The 6065-nt window shown below is 39.2% G+C and overlaps 1 pseudogene; it reads left to right on the top strand.

The window, feature by feature from the left end:
• The first annotated feature begins 1760 nt into the window (after window positions 1–1760).
• LOC116270554 lies at window positions 1761–3059 on the top strand (annotated as a pseudogene).
• Window positions 3060–6065: the final 3006 nt, after the last annotated feature.

Here is a 6065-nt window from a genome sequence, read left to right on the forward strand (position 1 = left end):
TTGTATTTTTTTGTAGAGATGGGGTCTTGCTCTGTTGCCCAGGCTGGCCTCAAATGATCCTTCTGCCTTGGCCTCCAAAGTTCTGGGATTATAGGTGTAAGCCGTTGCACCTGGCCAACCGCTGCAATTTAAAAAATGAACCAGTGTCCTCAGGTGTTGCTGTCCCTCTCACAAGCCCATCCCGGACTGCTCTTCCCCAGCCCCTGCCCATGGCCTTCAATTAATTAACTTTCTCCCCTCCTTTTTTTATTTCAGAAAATTTAAAAAAGTTGTAAGATTAGTGTAATAAACACATACATACCCTTTACTTATATTCACCAGTTATTAACATTTTGCTACATTTGTGTTCACCTGCTTTTCCCCATCCCCAAATATTTACTGTGCTGAATCATTTGAGAGTAAGTTGCAGACATTATGACACTTTACTCTTAAATTTTTCAGCACGTATCTCCTAAAAATAGGACACTCTCTTACATAACCACAATGATCATACTTAGGAAACTTAATATTGAAATACTAAAATTTAATTTGAATATAGAGCCGATGCTCATATTTCTCCCCAGTTGGCTGACTTCTATTTATCTTTCAAGACTAAGCTCTAGAAAAATGACCTCCCTTCTCCCCACACCCGCTCTCCGTCCACACACAGAATACAGTGAGTATCTCCCTTCTATACTTTTACTACCTTTTAGTATACTTCTATTGAAGCACTTAGAACACACTATCACATTATCTATTTTCTTTTCTGTAGTATCTGAAACTCAGCTAGACTCATTTTAATTCTTCTTTCACTTCATATACTACCCAGCATTCGCTGGTGACTGAATGGATAAATGAATGAATGCATGCGTGATGAGACATTGAAGATTCTCATTCCACTCTCTCATTATAACTGGTCATGTGTCTCTCAACAGTCTGGGCAATATACCACGTGTTCTCAATTTCACCTCTTATTTCAAACACTGCGGTGGTGCCCAGGCCTGCGTGGTGGGCTTCTTTCATCTTGTGCAGATGCAACCTCACAGCACCTGCTTCTGGCCTCTGCCCCGGGTTTCTGGCCCCAGGGCTATGTTGGAGCTGTGACACAGGAGTCCCATGGGAACCACTTGGCACTCGGGTGTGGACAATCTGGCAACGGGGGACAGTTAAGGCCTGTAAGCTTGCCCTTGACCACTGAGGGACAGGAGCGCATAGAAAAATGCTTGTCTCATTTTTAGCCCAGGGTGGCCAATTCTGAGATACATGTTAAAAGGTTCCTCAGAAGCTCCCACAGGATCAAGTAGCAGACATTCATAATGTTTGCTAATTTGAAAGGGACCCTTGGGTTGGCCTTCTCTCCTTCCGGGGGGTCATTCTTCTGTCTTATCAGTCTATTCCTTGGTGTTACATTCCCAAATAAACTCCCTACCTACCTCCAAGTTGTCTGTACAGGCTTTGCTTTCGGGAGAGCCCAGACTAAGACAATGTGGTAACGTAAAACACCAGCAGCTTGGGAGCCAGACAGACCTGACTGTGAAACCAAGTTTGCTCATTCACTAGGCCATCACCTCGGGCACATAATTTAACTTCTCTCAGCCTCACTTTCTTCACTTTATAATGAAGATAATACTTTATAGGAGTATGGTAATTACTTTACAGGGGTATGATAATTAGAAATTTACCATATATATACATGAATAGAATATACACAAATTCCTTGAGTAATGATTGACTATAATCAACCACACTGGGTGTCTGTCCAGCTTAGCAGCCATCCTCACTCTTCCATTTCTCTTAAGATTTACGACTCTTCCCAGCCATGCCCACCATCATCGAGCGTGAGTTCGAGGAGTTGGATGCTCAGTATCGCTGGCAGCCGCCGTACTTGGAAATTCGAAATGAGTCCCATGACTATCTTCATAGAGTGGCCAAGTTTCCAGAAAACAGAAATCGAAATAGATACAGAGATGTAAGCCCATATGATCACAGTCGTGTTAAACTGCAAAATGCTGAGAATGATTATATTAATGCCAGCTTAGTTGACATAGAAGAGGCACAAAGGAGTTACATCTTAACACAGGGTCCACTTCCTAACATGTGCTGCCATTCCTGGCTTACGGTTTGGCAGCAGAAGACCAAAGCAGTTGTCATGCTGAACCGCACTGTGGAGAAAGAATCGGTTAAATGTGCACAGTACTGGCCAACAGATGACCAAGAGATGCTGTTTAAAGAAACAGGATTCAGTGTGAAGCTCTTGTCAGAAGATGTGAAGTTGTATTACACAGTACATCTTCTATGATTAGAAAATATCAATAGTGGTGAAACCAGAACAATATCTCACTTTCATTACACTACCTGGCCAGATTTTGGAGCCCCTGAATCACCAGCTTCATTGATCAATTTCCTGGTTAAAGTGAGAGAATCTGGCTCCTTGAACCCTGACCATGAGCCTGCGGCGATCCATTGCAGTGAAGGCACTGGGTGCTCAGCACCTTCTCTCTGGTAGACACTTGTCTTGTTTTGATGGGAAAAGGAGATTATATTAACATTAAAAAAGTGTTATTGAACATGAGAAAATACCGAATGGGTCTTATTCAGACCCCAGATCAACTGAGATTCTCATACATGGCTACAATAGAAGCAGTAAAATGTGTAAAGGGAGATTCTAGTATACAGAAACGGTGGAAAGCACTCTCTAAGTAAAACTTAGCTCCTGCTTTTGATCACTCACCAAACAAAATAACGACTGAAAAATACAATCAGAACAGAATTGGTCTAGAAGAAGAAAAACTGACAGGTGACCGACGTACAGCAAATGCAAGATACAATGGAGGAGAACAGTGAGAATGCTCCACGGAAACGTATTCGAGAGGCCAGAAAGGCCACCACAGTTCAGAACGTGCAGCAGATGAAACAGAGGCTAAATGAGAATGAATGAAAAAGAAAAAGGCCACGGTAGGCACCTAATGTTCATGACTTGAGAATATTCTGGAGCTATACATTTTGAACCATTGATGTGCAAAGCCAGACCTGAAGCCCACTCCGGACACTAAAGTGAGGCTTGCTAAACCTCTAGATTGCCTCACAGTCATTTGTTTACAAAGTAAACTTTACATACAAAGCATGAGGAGCACCCACCAGCAGAAGACTTTGCAGAACTTTTCATTGGATGTGTTGTTAATTGTTTTTAATGCATGTATGAAATATAGAAATATGTAAAAAAAATAAATTAGGAGAGATTCCTTTGTATTGTACTGCCATTCCTACTGTATTTTTATACTTTTTGGCAGCATTAAATATTTTTGTTAAATAGTCAAAAAAAAATTTACTACTTGTCCCATCAGTTTCCTGGGGATGGGTTCATGTACTCACATTCTTACTAGATTTTGTGACTATTAGCAACCACAATTCTAACTACTGCATTGACTATTACACTAATACACAGAATAAACAATGCCTAGAATTATTTTTAAAAATAATCATCCTAAATGTACAAAAAGACAAACCACATTTCTATAATATATTGTCTAAATTTCAGGAAGAAATTCTCAACCTTTGAATGAGACATTTAAAAAAACTAGGTATCAATATCTCATTGGAATATGTTGTTTTGTTTATACCTCATATTTTCAAAGCTTTGGGACCTCAAAAGTAGTCCTTATTTAAAAACTTCTACTCGTAACCATAGTCTCCATTGTCAAAAAGGAATGTATAAGGATTATTATGCTTGAAATATTAATCTGTATGGATCTTACAAGATACTCCAGGTTGCTTATACGCTTAGTGGGAAATGAGAATTATTCAAAAAAAAAATTTTATTTTCCCAATAGGAGAAGTGTCCAAAAGTTTCAAAGACCTCAGAAAAATCAGCTTTTGGATGCTTGCTGCCACAGCTGTCAATAAGCAGGAAATAGCAGTAAGTCTTCAGAGAGAAAATTCATTAAAACAAGTCATTGAGGCTGGGCATGGTGGCTCATGCCTGTAATCCCAACATTTTGGGAGACTGAGGTGGGCAGATCACCTGAGGCTGGGAGTTCGAGACCAGCCTGACCAACATAGCGAAACCTTGTCTCTACTAAAAACACAAAAATTAGCCAGGTGAGGTGGCAAGCAACTGTAATCCTGGCTACTCGAGAGGCTGAGGCAGGAGAATTGCTTGAGCCTGAGAGGTGGAGGTTGCAGTGAGCTGAGATCCTGCCATTGCACTCCATCCTGGGCAATAAGAGAAACTCTGTCTCAAAAAACAAAAAACAAAACAAGTCACTGATAGTATGACAAAGAGACATCTGCATCCCATGTCTATTGCAGCACTATTCTCAATAACCAAGATATGGAGTCAACCTAGGTGTGCAACAACAGATGAATGAATGAAGAAAATGTGATATATACACACTATGGAGTATTATTCAGCCATAAAAAAGAGTGAAATCCCATCGTTCATGGAATATAGATGAAACTGGAGGACATTATTTTAAGTGAAAAAAGCCAGGAACGGAAAGTTAAACAGTGCATGTTCTCACTCATATGTGAAAGCTAAAAAAAGTTGATCTCATAGAAGTAAAAAGTAGGACAGAGGATACTAGAGGCTGGGAAGGGAGAGTGACAGAGAGATTTGTTAAAAGATACAAAATTATAGCTAGATAGGAGAAATGAGTTCTAGTGTTCTACAGCACTGTAGAATGACTATAGTTAACAATAATGCAATGTATAGTTTCAAATAGCTAGATGGATATCGCACATTCTCAACACAAAGAAATGATAAACATTTGAGATGGTGGATGTGCTAATTACCCTGATCTGATAACTATAAATTATATGTATGGAAATATAATTATGTGCTCTCAAGAACATGTACAATCGCTATTTGTCAATTTAAAAAATACATTTAAAAACTGTATCATTGAATCCTTAAGATGCTAAAGTTAATTTACTTATATAACAAATTTAAAAATTATTTCTTATGCTAATGTTTTTCAAAAAGTATAGCTTTTATAACTTTATATAAATATACCTAAAATAATAATTGTATGATATGTTTTTGTGGTCTAATAAAATTTGCACTGAATTCCAATTTTTTGAGGGTATCTTTTTCCATGTTTTCATCTTTATTTTTATATGGGAATTTCTAACTGAAATAAGTTGCTCCTCAAGTTCTAGGAGTTGACCCTAAAAGTAACCAATGTGATCCTCAACACGAGTTCCAGAACTAAAAAGAATGCCTAGTCTATGTTCCTTTGCATTTTTATTTTATTTAAATGTCTGTCTACCTGGTCCCCTTGATTAGGGAGCAAGCCTCCGAGGGTCAAGACCATGTTTCACGTCTTTGTGGCCCAGTGCCTAGCACAGAGCTCTGTCGATATCTGCACTCCAATAAATGTTGACCTAAGACTCTTAGACTTGTAGATTCACCTTGTCGTTAAAAGGGCTTTGGAGGTCATCTAACCCATTCCCTTAACTCTCCATCCTACTTCACCAATAACCAGCTTTCGCAAGACACTTCCAGGGGAAGAGTTTATGCCAAGACAAATGATTTCATTAACCATCACACAGCTAATTGTTACCTGATTCTTACTTAAACTTGGTCCAACCTTGCCTCTTTTTAGTCTTTGACTGAATGGCTCTAGTTCTCACCTAAAGAATTATGTGAAATCCAGTTCCAGAAAGAGAAGGGGACGTTGAGAGGAGAGAGTGAGACAGGGCACAGAACAGACTTGAGCCTCAGGTCTATCAATTCGATACGTGTTCACGTGGTTTCTGACTCTAGAACAGTCATACAGTGTCCCTGAGGTTCCTGTGCTTGGCTCCCTCCTTTTTTCACATGTCTGGCATCTCTTGTGTATGCCTGAGAAGGATCCATGCTAAAATTGTAATGACATATATACCTAAATTAGCAGCATACAACTTCCAAAAACCGAGCCTATGCAAGAGCTATTAAAAAAAAAAAAAGGATAATGAAGAGAACAGGATTTGAGTTGCCGCTTCTTGTATTTCCCTTGGAGCCTTCCCAGGCAAATATGGATCAGAAAGCTTTTCTTGTCAATTCTAATTTGTGGTAGTCTAGAAATTTAACCCTTGCTACTTTGATC

The sequence above is a fragment of the Papio anubis genome, chromosome 15 (assembly GCF_008728515.1).
Source record: "Papio anubis isolate 15944 chromosome 15, Panubis1.0, whole genome shotgun sequence".
Taxonomy (NCBI): domain Eukaryota; kingdom Metazoa; phylum Chordata; class Mammalia; order Primates; family Cercopithecidae; genus Papio; species Papio anubis.